Below are 14,038 nucleotides of genomic sequence, written 5' to 3'. Positions count from 1 at the left end.
TATTGATATTGTAAACTAATCACCATGGAGACATGTTTATGATGATTTTAATGTCAATGAAATTATGTAGTGAATGTTCTTGGATTTATGTATTTGAAATTTGACATTATTAATTTTTGATTCTAGAATTCTTGGAGTTGGAGGTTGAGTGGATTTACTTCAAATTGGTTGAACTCTTATTTGAACATAAGGGAACATACTTAACCCAACATTAGTACCTTGAAGTAGCTCAATGTGAAAATGGCACTCCGAAAATTAATATGTACTCTTGGTCATCCCTACGATTAGAGGTTCGATACTTGAGTACCGATATTTTTACTTGTTCTTTTTCGAATCATATGCAGTGGAAGTTACAACTGTCAGTAGTGCCATCAAAAGAGTAGCTCTAATCCACCATAAAACAACATTCCCTGATCATGACACTTTGAACAAGATCATGAGTAAATCTTCCTTCCTCTTCATAGCAAAATAGTAGATTTCCGTTCCCAGTCCATTAGCGTTACATAATTTCCAAACGATTCCTAACCTTTAGATCTACCAAGTGCAATGCCCGGCGCACCCTTGCTCGTTAAACAATTATAATTCAATTTAAAATTTGAAATTATTTTTAACAATCTTAATCTCTGAGACAATTCCAAATCCTATCAACTGTAAAACCATCCAACCTCATAACAGAACCGCAGATAATTAATAAACCTCAAAAATCTTCTTAAAAGATTTTTCTTCATGCTGTGAAGTAAGTGATGTTGTAGAAAAAAATCATTTAAACATGAGCATGTCAACCGCAAGGTGTAGACCTTGCCAATGAATTCAGCACGCGCTTTAAAAGACATCATTAAATATGGTGCAAAATATTTTTTCTGTGACAAAAATAGTAAGACACCTTTACCCAGATACCACCACATGCCATACATGAAACATTTTTAAGATTTTTTATAGTTCACTTAACTGAGATGTCTTCATGACAAGTCTGATGAATATTCATAAAGTATGATTGATATGAAAATGATGTGATACATGTCACACGCATAAAGTTCATTGGATATATCACGATAATCATAATCATCGCATGAGTAGAACATGTTAATCGTTTTTTAATGCTGTACACAGCATAAAGTTATAGACACAATGTAATCATTAGAAATGTCAGACGTTATAGACTCAATAAAAGTAATAACATGATATTATTACTGGATATAGAAAGCAGCCGGAAGAAGAGATCATGAGGTTCATTTCACCATTTGATTTCAAATCCAAAAAAAGACATTCTCGAATGTCAAGTTCACTTAATCTACTCATAAAAGATTATTATAAAGTTGTCTCATTTCACGACATGAATACAGCATAGACATAATTTTTAATAAGTAATACAATCAGCAACAAATATCTAATAACATTATCTGGCAGTTGGCAAATACGACAAAATAATTTTCTTTTTGTGTTATTCACTGTCGAGGAAAAAGTCGTCATTGAAACAATAGAAGAAGTATGAGAATCAGCCATATGAAACTAATGGATTTCATTCTATATGTGTATACAATTTTTGGCTTGCCATAATCATCTTTAAGCTGCGTTGTGGGGATCTTTAAGCTTCAACAAATCCCATCTACTATTTCTTGTAGTTATGCAGCACATTTTGGGCTTCTCGTTTCTAATGTGACTCAAAAAACAAACAACAACAACAATGTTGGAAGCTATCGTGCTGAAACGACCTTGCATTTATTCGTCTGATGGTAATCTAGGAGCATTAGACAATGTCATGATGTAGAAGGATTAAAAGACTGTTATTTGTTGTCTAAATATAAATATGTGCATTTATAAGGGGGTCGTTCACTTGTTACGTAACGTGAAAAATTGAGACTCAATTTTTTGAGACTTTTGGGACACTCCATCCGTAACTGAATCTGGTTCCATTGCTTGAAGCGTTGCAAAACCTAAAAATATTACGTAATAAGTGAACGACCCCTATGACTCGCATGCATTCAAGCTAGACAGACTTTTTTTGGGGGATTATGATTTATTTATGAGCGACTGACGCAGTTTCATCAGCAAAACTGACAGCTGGATTTATTGTTTAGCAAATAAGACGAAAAAAGTTTGGAAAATTGCCAAAAATTATTTGATAAAACTACCATTAAAACCCACATTCCCCTTTCCACAATGCAGACATGACATTTATAGATCAAAATTGCAAAATAAATTCAATTTTACAAGTAATTTGTCATTCATGACAAGAATCAATAGAGTAACATTTGGGTAATTTATGAAGCAGTTGAAACTAAATAAAAAATTTCATTTTAAATTATTCACCAACATTGCTGGCCATGCAGCCAGGTGTTCTATAGGGCATAAAAATGCAAGCATGCAATATTTATTGATTTCTTTAATTTCACATTTCCATTACCAACAAGCATGACAAAATGAGGTTGAAGTTTACGGGCGAATGGAAAAAATTTTATCAATAATATTGAAAGAAATGTGTCAGAATTGAGGATAAATCCATGATTTGCAGAGTTCTGTGTCATGTTTAATGGAAAAAGTTTCAATTGTGACTGAAAAGTTGATGGAAAATTTCTTACGTCATGCAGTTTTTCACTTGCATTGCTGTATAAATAATGTGATTTTTCTGAGCATGTAATCGTTGTCATTGGAATGGATTTCTGACGTCAGAGCTTTGTACATGTTGAACTTTATAATTTAATAAAATCAATAGATTACGGATACTTTATATCATGTCACAGAAATGTCCTTTAATGTAGGATTTTAGAATTATTTGGAACTGATACAGGTAAGAATCTACAAAAACAATATCCAAAAACCAATAAATCTTGTAAATTGAATATCAATTTTGCTGAATCGCGTGGATGTAACACATGAAAGTTTTCAAAGTTATAAATTTCCCAGACTAACCTTGAAGACTCTTTCCAATCGCATAAATCATGGATTATTCTTATTTTTCAGAAGATACTACGCGACTAATGCCAAGATAATATTTTGTTTTGACATTCACAATTTAAGGGACCAAGGTTAATTACCATCAATTAAGATCATACTCAAAGATGATTTTGTTGTTGTTGTTTATCAGCATAGCCCTAAGAAATTTATGTTTTATTAAATTGTCATCTTTTTTATTGGAAAGGGTCTTGTGAGACTTGACATTGAGAGCTAATTGTATCTTTGTAGCAATTTAATTTCAATAAAAATTTAATAAAAATATTTCAATAGGAACAACTTTGAGTCAGCAAGTTTGTTTGGTGATTTTGACTACAACTAATTGAATTCTTTGTCTTAAAACTGGATTTAGCACATACTTTATTTTAAAGTGTCTAAACTCAGGACAACAACTGTCAACGAAAGGTAATAGACAGCAACTGAACATGCATAACAAAACTCTAAATTAATCATTGACAGCTGAAAGACAACCAGAATGCCCATTTTAAGCTTTTTTACCCTAACAGTCAATGAGCACAGTCCACCAAATGAGCGTGCTCAATAGTTCAATAATATTCAATCAATGAAGGGATTCGTTCACTTTTTAGGGGGTGTAGATCACCCCCACTTTTTATCCGAACAGTAGGTTGTAGAATTAATGGTCAAGAAGACATGGCGGTGCCCTAGTCATTATGTTGTGCTAATCATAATAGTCAATATTAACAGGATGATATTTCTGCTTAACGTATTAAGTGAACATACTCGAACTTAGCCTCATGCTCACTACTCATCAGCATGCTCCTTGTCTGCCTAGGTTTAACACTGACAGTAACTAAAGTTATATCAGCTTTAAATGAATCGTACAACATAATAAATTTTGACAACTATTTTCACTAAATCAACAGATCTACGATTACTTAATACCCTGCCTGACTCATTCATAAAAAAATGTTTAAAAATTCAAGCAAAACAATTCATTTTTTCAATGGATACATAACAATTAAGTTAAGTATTCATAAATAATCTAAAGCAGTCCCATTTTTCTGCAATACACAGAGTACAAAAAATCCATACCATAATTTAGTATTCAACTAGCATCATAAATTTCTCTATAAAAGGAGAAAGAAGCAAGTAAAACTACAACAATATACTTATCATGATAATTTATGTACGTCATTGATACAAGATGTGATATGAAATCATCTTAAAATGGAAAATTCTAATAGAAAAATAATGGAAGGAACAGAAGAATAAACATACAGTACAGAATCACAAACAACAAATCATCACTTGTGCAATTGAATGTCTTTTTTCATTCCTTCTTCATCATCGTGTTGTTATTTGTAAATACATTTGAATGATGACATAAAGCAATTCAGAAGCTGAGAATTCTTTTTCTTCTTCATTCAATTCTATTTTGATGATTAAAAGCTGCTTTTGATATGCAGTGGAATGATTGCAATGAGGAAAAAATTCCTTTCATATTTTTCTCACAATATTGCCTTCTTTTTTTTCACTATAGATCGTTTGAAGTGAGAATGATGTGCTGAATGAAGTTATGCTACTTTGCTAATAAAGCCAAAATATGCAATATGCATGCTCAAAGCATTTTGAAATGATTGCATTATGTAGAAAAATTGTGAAAGAATGTTTATTGAAACTGTTCATGGAAAGTGATGGAATTTGAAGTTAGTTTTGTGATTTGGAAATTTTGCTATCTAATGTTCGGATATTCTGCAGTCTTGGACTCGACAAACTCTCGAGATCAAAACCGAGAAGCCTTAATATGGCAATGAGAATTATTAATGGTCATCTTTTTAAGTTTGAATAAAAAATGATAAAATTCACAATCTCACGTACCTAATTGAATCAATACCAGGTTTACCTAGGCAAAGATATGCCTATCATAGACATTGTCTAGGCAAAGGTGAAAACTAGGAATCAATATCAGGTTTACCTAGGCAAAGCCATGCCTATTAAAAGCAGTGTCCAGACAAAGACAAAAACTATTGTCTAGACAGATGAGCGACTAGCAACCAGCAACTATTGACTAGACAGTGCATATGCCTAGGTATTGCCCTTTGCATGACAAGCATACAATAAGGAACAAGTAGAAAATCGATAATTGACAACTCTGTTTCATACTTTAAACAACTCTCAACTTTCGTTACTAGATATATCAATATTTTAATAAGCACATTAAAAATTTCTTCACATCCACCAACAATATCAAATTTTATGTGTAATTCAATACTATAATTCTACCGAAAAGAAATCTACAAATTAAAATATTTTTCCAATTTAAATCCAAAAATCCAATAAAAATTTATATCACTTTCCATCAACTGCCTGACTTTAACTCACTTCAATACTGTTTCTAATGTGATAACTTTAAGCTGTTTCATATGTTTATTCATGAGCTGATACCACGCAATACATCAAGTGACCAGCATGAGACATGAAATGCATGATGATTTTTTCCTACCTTTTACTCGATTCTGTTCATATCCACACACATATTTATAAATGGATGAGAACAGTAATCGACTACAATGAATAATAAAAAAGTTGTATCTATTTGTATTCTATTTTGGATGCATGTTGTATACTCATTTAAGGGCATGAACAGTCACATTCCCATAAACAATGATATGGAATACTAATTAATATAGCATTAAGAAGTAAATCGTCGGCATGAGGAGATAGTTTACCAGATTGTTATGTCTGTTTTACTTGATTTATATGAACTATTCACAATTTTTATGGACAAAATAGTTTAATTCCATTATTCTCATGTATACATCATAAATAAACAAGCAACGATCGTTTCTGCAAATTCGCTTAACTTAAAATCCATTTATTCATAATGGATCAATGCAGAATCACCATAAAGTAGATGAAGCCTATTAAATCAATGCCATATCGCTATAGCTGTAAATATAAATCATTTTCTTCAAAAACCCCGAACGAATCCATCGACATAGAGTACGCGAACGAGTGAGAGTTTTTCTTAATGAATCATAAATGAAATAGAAACAAGGCAGGAGAAGAAAAGCAGCTAATGAAAATTATTACAGCAGCTATAAATTGCTGTGAATGATTATTTTGTATCAAAATAGAAATAAATTTTATGTAATTAAGCACTTAATAGGATTGTTGTAAATTTTTAACGGATTTAGCTCATTAATTCTGTTAGTAAATTTACAATGTTGTGAGGTGAGTAGGAAGGGCTAGGATTTCTGAAGGTATGACTTTATTTGATTTATTTATGAGCTTATTGAACTTATTTCATACTTAGAATTCTTAATTAAAGACATTAAAGTAGACATGCTTGGATTTACCAAAATCAGAGTCAAATTTGAGGTCTGCGTAATTAAATTAATAAAAATCTATTTGTTATGCTTGTCAAGTATCACTCGAGACAGTTAAAATAATTTTCTAAAACCCAAAAAGTCTGCCAATTTCTTCAAATATTCATCCACGCGACAGATCAAATCTAATCAAATTCCACTCGAAGATTCTTTGTCAATAGACTTTTAATCTCAATCTATAAAAAATTTCAAAATGTCATAAATAACTCGAGAGTTTTTCAGTTAAAAAGCCACAAATATTTTACAAACTTCTCTTCCTCTCCTTTAGCTACACTTCAAACAAAGTTGTAAAGCACTTAACAGCAAATTAATTTTCTCTCCTATTGAGAATCTTGTCAGATAGAAATTGTTTCGAAAGTTTTTTCTCTGTTCATATTTACACAAATCAAGAACACTCAAAAATGCCATTGAAAAATTATTGCTGTTGAATTCCGTAACAGTCAAGAGACTTGAGTTAATTTTTTGAAAGTATAAAGAATTTCAATATCAAAATTAATTTACCGCACACGAGAAATGCGACTGTAATAAATGAGGAATAAGACGTAACGAAGATGATATACCCGAACTGTACTATGCGGCGAATTTCATTTATCGGCAAAAATGAGCTGTTATGTTGTTGTCAGAGCCATTATGCTGTCAATGAGACATTTCCACTTACCGTCAATAAGGCGGTACGTCTCATCGACAAGGCACACCTCACGTTTGTCGAATAAGCATCCCCAAGTCTTGTCAACAAGGCATCCTCGCGACATGTCGACAATGCACTATAGCGACTTCCCACCAACGTGGTGACGAAGCTGCATTTTAACGATTAAATTGTGCTGCTCGGGACGTTGTTGATAAGATCACACAATAAATGAAGAAATGAAAGAAAAGCGAAAGGTCTTTTGGTATTTAATTTCATTAACAAGTCATTTTATCATGTATATCAAGTGATTAAATCATTTTGTTTCAAGTAAATTAAGACTTTTGAAGTCTTCAACTTCATGTGAAACTCTAAAATTTATGAAGATTTAAACTGTTTTTGTTGAGTTAATTTATGGCAAACAATGCTTAGTGAAATGGATATCTTGGAAATAATTTACATATTTTTAATAGCTTTTCTTAAAATTTGATTTGTGGGCCCGGCACCGAAAGATGTTGTCTTTATTATGGGCTCTAAAAATAACTTTTGAATTATATTATGTCTTAGTCACATCACGTCTAGTGCACCAAAAAATATGATTAGTTCGACTAGATCAAAACAACAAAAAATTCACACTTGATTAAAAATATTTTCCGGATAAAATTTGAGTTCATTTAACCTAGTTATTAGTTCAAATACCTCACGCTTTAATCGAGGTATCTAGATTTTGTTTCTAAATTAAATTTTAATCTAGATAATGGGTTGCTGATTGATTTTGTTTCTGTGATAATTTACTTTGATTATATTTTGAAGTCAGAGTAATACATCGACGGTCTAGATTTTATGTGGCAAATTATGTGGATTTTATCAGTGGAATTGAAATTTGCAATTTAGAACATTAAATTGGAATGGCATTAACTATCTAAATTAAATGGTATTAACCTAGTAAAGTAAAACACAAGGAACTTGGTGAGTGTCTTGTGATTTTGATATCTTTAGTAATGGATTTGTGGTATTTTTAAATATCCCATTAACCCACTCTTGTCGCAATTCGTGACAGTTAGATTTTATTCGAAATTTTATTTGCAACCCTTATAAAATTGTTCATTTTGATGTCTGAGCAGAATTGAATCCAGAGTGTCGATTTGAGTATCGAGTCTAAAATAGACGAATCTGCTTGTGTTAGATTAAAGGCTCTGCATCCGAATGGTTAGACAATAGACTCTGATATCGCTTAATTTGCCAATGCATGAGTTTGATTCTTCTCAGCATCCGATCTCTAAAGCATTACATATTATTGTCAATATGACAAAAATTCGCACAAAGCTCAAAACATTACACTAATCATCCATAATCCTCCTCCACAACCTAGTAATTTACCCATAATTTGCAAATAAATTAGTTTTTTTTCTCTCGTCGAATTAAATCACAAATTCATTTATAACTTTAAATGGAATTTTGATAGCACTTCCATTTAAAATAGCAATTTAATATCTCCCAGAGAACAATGGAGACATCATCATCAAAATTAAAATTTTAAAAATTGCTAGAAAACCTTTTTTTTTCGTGAAATTATAGACAAGATTATCTCAAGTTTTAATCGTTTCAAGTTTAGCTTAGCCACGTAATAGTTTTCGCCTCGATGCTAAAGCAGCAAATTAAATTCATCCGACTTTCATTTAAAATTATGATTCCACTTTACAATGTATTTTCCGATGGTTTATGAGCTGATAACAAAGAAGAAAAGCCGAAGAAATTGTTTTGTGTTTTGTATTTACGATGTTAAAAAATGGAAAATCATTTAACAAAACAGTAGCTGACTGCAAAATATAGAGATAGTAGCTAAAGCCATAAAACATAATATTTTTTTCTGTTGTTTTAATTGTTTGGCCATTAAATCATCAATTTCAATCCAATTCATACGATTATGTTCGTTAGATAATTATATACACATACTATAAGTTAATTAATTAGATTTGAGAAATTGAATTGAATTGGATTGGATTTCACAATATTTTTAGTTCACAATATGGACAAGTTTATAGAGGAAATCAATTGATATGTGAGATATAAAAGTAGGAATTGTTGAAATTAATTCCAGTCAATTAAAATTTTATCAAAACTTTCATTCAACTGTATCTATTGCAATATGCTGCATAGACCAATTTTCCCTTTCTATGCATCTGCACTTACACATATGCTCATAATTCTCATGCAGTTACTTATACGGGCAGTCTAACTTAGTCAGCAAAAATTGTTCATATGGGAAAGATATTTTCGAGACTTTCTATGGGTCAATTTTACAGAATTAAATATGAGTAAATGCTTAATAAAGGAAAACAGTACCTAAATGGTAAACGAATGATGAACAGAAAAAAAAAACTTTAAAGATCACGATCTTTATCTCAAAATTTACATTCAATTCATTTCCATTCTCCCGAATTGGACATAAATTATTTCTGACTAACTTCATTAAAATGGATTATGTGCATCCAAGTTGTAAAAAAAATCTACTTTCTATTAAAGATTATCAAGTCGTAATGTGGAATTGGAATTTTTCGAGCAGTCAAGTGCTTTGATGGAATGGGAAAGATGGTTGTCTATGAATTTAACGAAGTGAAGCTAGTTAGAGTTCCATTTTTGTAAGTTGTGAACTTAGTTGGCTTGTTAGAGAAGTGAACTGGTGATGATATCATTGAAAATTGTTATGCTGGTTAGTGAAGCTTGACAGACCTTGGGCAGATCGAATTGATGCTTATTCCAATTATTTGTACGCCATTATACATTAAATTTTACATGCGCTGGTTATATCAGGCTCTATTTGGCAGCCATTTCGAAGATCTAAAGATCAAAGGATCTGTACAAGCTTTGGGATGAAACCAGCAAAAGAGCCAGTTGGAAAGCTTTTTGCACTAACTTAGGGTCCGAATCGAAGCATGGTTTTAGTAAGAAAATAAAGATTAACCAAATTCAGAATCCATTATGACTATATTCGGATTTTAAATGGATTAATTTGCTTATTTTGCAACATCCGAGTATTAATGGATCAGTTACACAATCTAGAATTTTAAGATATCAAAACTAAATTTGTAATTCTTGGTAAATCTAATAAACTTGAATCTAAAATCACTTAAACCTTCATCTTCAATTCTAAAGAATGAAATCAATCCAATTGAAATTGAATCTAAAATTTTAAAGCATTTTTATCCCTTTGGCACCAATCAAATCTATTTAATTCAACAATAAAAACATATGAATATCTTGGGATCAAACTATCAAGATTCAATATCATCAATTATTCCTGCAGCTTTCCAAGATCATACGAAATATTTTCAATAAAATTGAATATTCAAGAAAAGTAATTTTTGATCCATTCTCATAAATTCACATTTTACATGCGAAGATACATATCTAGAGTAAAATGTATTCAATAAATTTTTCATAACCATAGTCCATAGTCCGGAAGAGAATAAAGATGATAAACAGATGTTTTAGAAATGAGCATACAGGGAGTGATCAATGAAAGGAAGGCACACGAAGGTTATTCGAATATTGAATGCAGAACATTGCTAATAGCATGTTATTACAGATTTTAAAGAAGATTATTTTTAGAAATTTAATTGAATAGTAAATTTTAAGTTGAAGATTAGTAAAGGTTAAGATTGGATGCCACGATCATGTTTCATAAGGCTTAAGTAATTTTAATCCATACTTCAATAAAGTCCGGCTTCAGAATGTAATCCGTGGGATGAGTCCGATTTCTAATTTGTATAAAAATAATAATTTGAAAATCAATAAATTATTGATTTTGCAACTAATTTTTAATTTCATCCTACGAATTTGGCTACCAAAGCAGCAATAAATTCATTTGACTAATTCATTCATAATTTACCTCCCAAGATTAAGATCTCTAACTGATAGAAATTGACAAGCTCAAATTGTCCCTCAAAACACACTGTAGCCCACTCTCAATTTTTTTAATTCATCTATCACATTCAACTGACATGGCAATGTCTGCATGCATTCCATTTTCTACTTACTGTCAGATGTCAATTATACAGCAACATCCATTTCGCTCCAATCTGTTACAAGAAATCTATCTATTTGATTTTGCTGTTACATTAAAAGCAACTCAATTTGTTTTACTATATCCAACCCAAAAAAGCGCATTCAATTACCGAAAGCACATATTCATGTTTATAGCAAGCAAAAAAACTTTCCTTTTCAAAACAATTTATCTTTGATTTGTTGAAGTCTTCAACATTTTGACGCCTTCACACTCTCTAGGATAGAATTCGAATTGTGCAATATTTACAACATTTGGATTTGATTTAAGATACATTGAGCATGAAAAATTGCTATCCATAAATATCAATCGGAAAAGATCATGTCAATTTTATGACATATGTCACACTCGAGTTATGATTTTTTCAATTTTCTTGAGAGAAAAAACTCACAGGTGAATTTCTATGCTTGATTGAAAATCGTTCAATCAATTTGGTTTTGATAAATTTGATTTCATGGCATTGATTTGAAAAATATCTGGAAAATCATTTGCGGATGTGAGTTATGTTGAGTTTTAAATATTTCATTTCAATTTATTAGATCTTTGTTCAAAGTTTGAGTTGCCTGATTTTAGGGAAAAGCTGCATTCAGGAAACATCCAGGTTTCGACTTAATCCGTCACATTTCACAGTATGGAGTCGAATTGACTTGAGTAGACTTCCATGCAGAATTCGAGTCGACTTAGAGCTCTGATCTTAACTAAGATTAACTTTGTCATCAGGTTCTATGCAAGATTTAAACTAGTAGCATAGGAGCCAATTTTTTTGTCAGTCATCTGCTTTGACAGTTTTTGTTGGCTTCAAAACATTCTAAGTAGGTCAAACAACTTTTGGCATAGAACTAATCACTCATCAACCATCAACTATTGCATTCCATGAAGTTTTCCCCCAACATGACAACAATGACAATTTGTCACGAAGATTCATACAAAAACAAACAGTCGTAGGTGTGTCTGTCACAAAGCAGCATTTAACACTGATTTATAGCAAAACAAAAATCGTGACTACAATCCAGTAAAAATTAGCATAGCAGCTCATTTGTTTTAGACAAAAATTTCACACTAAGAAAATTTTTCCATTTCTCGCAAAATTAAACGGTTTTTCATAAAAACTTATCGATAATTAGAGTTAAATGGAAAGCGTGTAACCTAATGTTAATTGTAAAGTCATTCAATAATTTTACAGGAATCACACGCATGCACGCATAGTCATCAAGCGCTGCATGAACTTATTTTAATGTAAACAAAATCGTGGTTAACATTTTTTGTGTTTTAATTTTAAAATGAAAACAGTTCAAGATGATAAATTGGTTGAATGGACTTAACGAATTTAAACGAGCAGTCTGGCACATGCACATGACTTTACTGTATGTTTTTTAAATCTAAAACAATTGGAAATTTCACTTTCTTTAATACAACATGTTGCATTTTGAAGCAAGACTGCTAATTGACTGTTTCTAAAGGTTTTAAGTTACATAAGATGTTTTTTTGGACTGCAGTTGCTATATCGAGCTATAAAGTTACCAAACATTCAGCCAGAAAATAAATATTTAATTCGTTCAACGGAAAAAAAAGTTAATAAGAATTTTTATTTTCGAAGCACAAATGCTACGATCATAAACGATATTTATTGATTCGAATACATGTGTAATTAAATTTAATGGTTCAACTTTGTGCTTTACACGATAAAAACTCAACACAACCGAGAGAAAAAGAGTACGAAAAATTTTACTTTATGAATCATTGTGACCTTAATTTGAATTCTCTTTATGTACACATAAACACGTGTGGTATTAAGCATATATATGCGGAAGCTTTCCTGAACATGCCACACATGTAAAAAAAAGTTCTCTTAAAAGAGACATGATTTAAGGCAATTTTTCATTCCTCCCGAGCGACATAAGGCAGCGAACCGCATATTTAGCCGTGAACTTGATCAAAATCTGCCCTCATGGTGTCATTAGGGCAACTTCTCGTCTCAACGTTGATACGGTGAAACAGTGCTTTAAGAACACACTGTGCTGCTCGTGTTGTCTGTTTTTTATTATCACTCATTTCTACCTTTATTATTGCCATTATTACAACAAAATGAAACACGATCAAAATGAAAAATCACGCATAATCAAAAAGATTTTTAACGACAGACGTCAAATCATCCACAAAACAAATATTAAGTAAAAAGTTTATCTTTTTGATGTCACTCTCTAGATCGCGTGATGGCAAATTATTATATTGTTGGTGATATTATAAAAATTGTCATCATCGTAGCTTAAATTGCCGTTAAGAATAAGAAAACAAAAATATTTGCGAGGTTTTTAGCAAAACAAATTGAGCTTTTACAATGACTTGCTGACGGCATAAGTGATTGATTCATTAGATGACCCGTAGCCTTGATTTTTAGAGGTGGATAGTGTGATGATTGATAACTTTTGTGAACTTACAAGTGAAGTTTGAAGAAATTTCTAAAATTTTCAGAATTGTGAGTATCAAAACTTTAATTTGTGTCATTTTGTGATTGTTTTATGATTTGACAAATCTGTCAGTCACAAAAATGAATCTAAAGAAGCAATAGCGTGTATCTGTGATCAGCACATACCCCGATATCTAACATTAATACTCAGCTTAACCTCAAATATCACAAATGCGCCTTAATCTTCTACTTTATATAAATAAAACTAATCTTACTCAATTTTTTTCTTCTTCGCAATTTCAAATACAAACAATTTTTTACAGACATGTTTTATTTCTTATTCTACAAAATATATAAAAAAAAATGTCTGTAAAGTGGAAATTAAGTTCAATTTGTATATATTTTTTATGCTAAGTACTTCGCAAAGTATTGAGAAAAAAGTAGCAAAAAGAATGAATAAACAACTATCTTTCGAGGTCATTTCAAAAACGATTTATTTCCATTTCGCGTCAGTAAAAAAAATTATTATTGAGCACATGCCGGATAAGAAGATAAGAAGCAAAAACCTCATTTGTACGAAAAAAACAAAAATTCGAGAGCTTAAGTCATGAGATACAAATTTGAAATGTAAGTAGATT

The 14,038-nt window shown here is 31.1% G+C and overlaps 1 protein-coding gene across 3 annotated transcripts in view; it reads right to left on the bottom strand.

Moving 5' to 3' along the window:
* The window catches only part of LOC139085803 (putative leucine-rich repeat-containing protein DDB_G0290503), a 72,380-nt gene that overhangs the window by 24,535 nt on the left and 33,807 nt on the right, over positions 1–14,038 (bottom strand). The gene's annotated exons all lie outside the window — the stretch shown is intronic.

This window comes from Chironomus tepperi, unplaced genomic scaffold (genome assembly GCF_022539635.2).
Source record: "Chironomus tepperi strain 1889 unplaced genomic scaffold, CSIRO-AGI_Ctep_v1 contig_84, whole genome shotgun sequence".
Classification (NCBI taxonomy): Eukaryota; Metazoa; Arthropoda; class Insecta; order Diptera; family Chironomidae; genus Chironomus; species Chironomus tepperi.
Note: the sequence above shows the minus strand (reverse complement) of the source record. Positions and strands in the feature narration are given on the sequence as shown.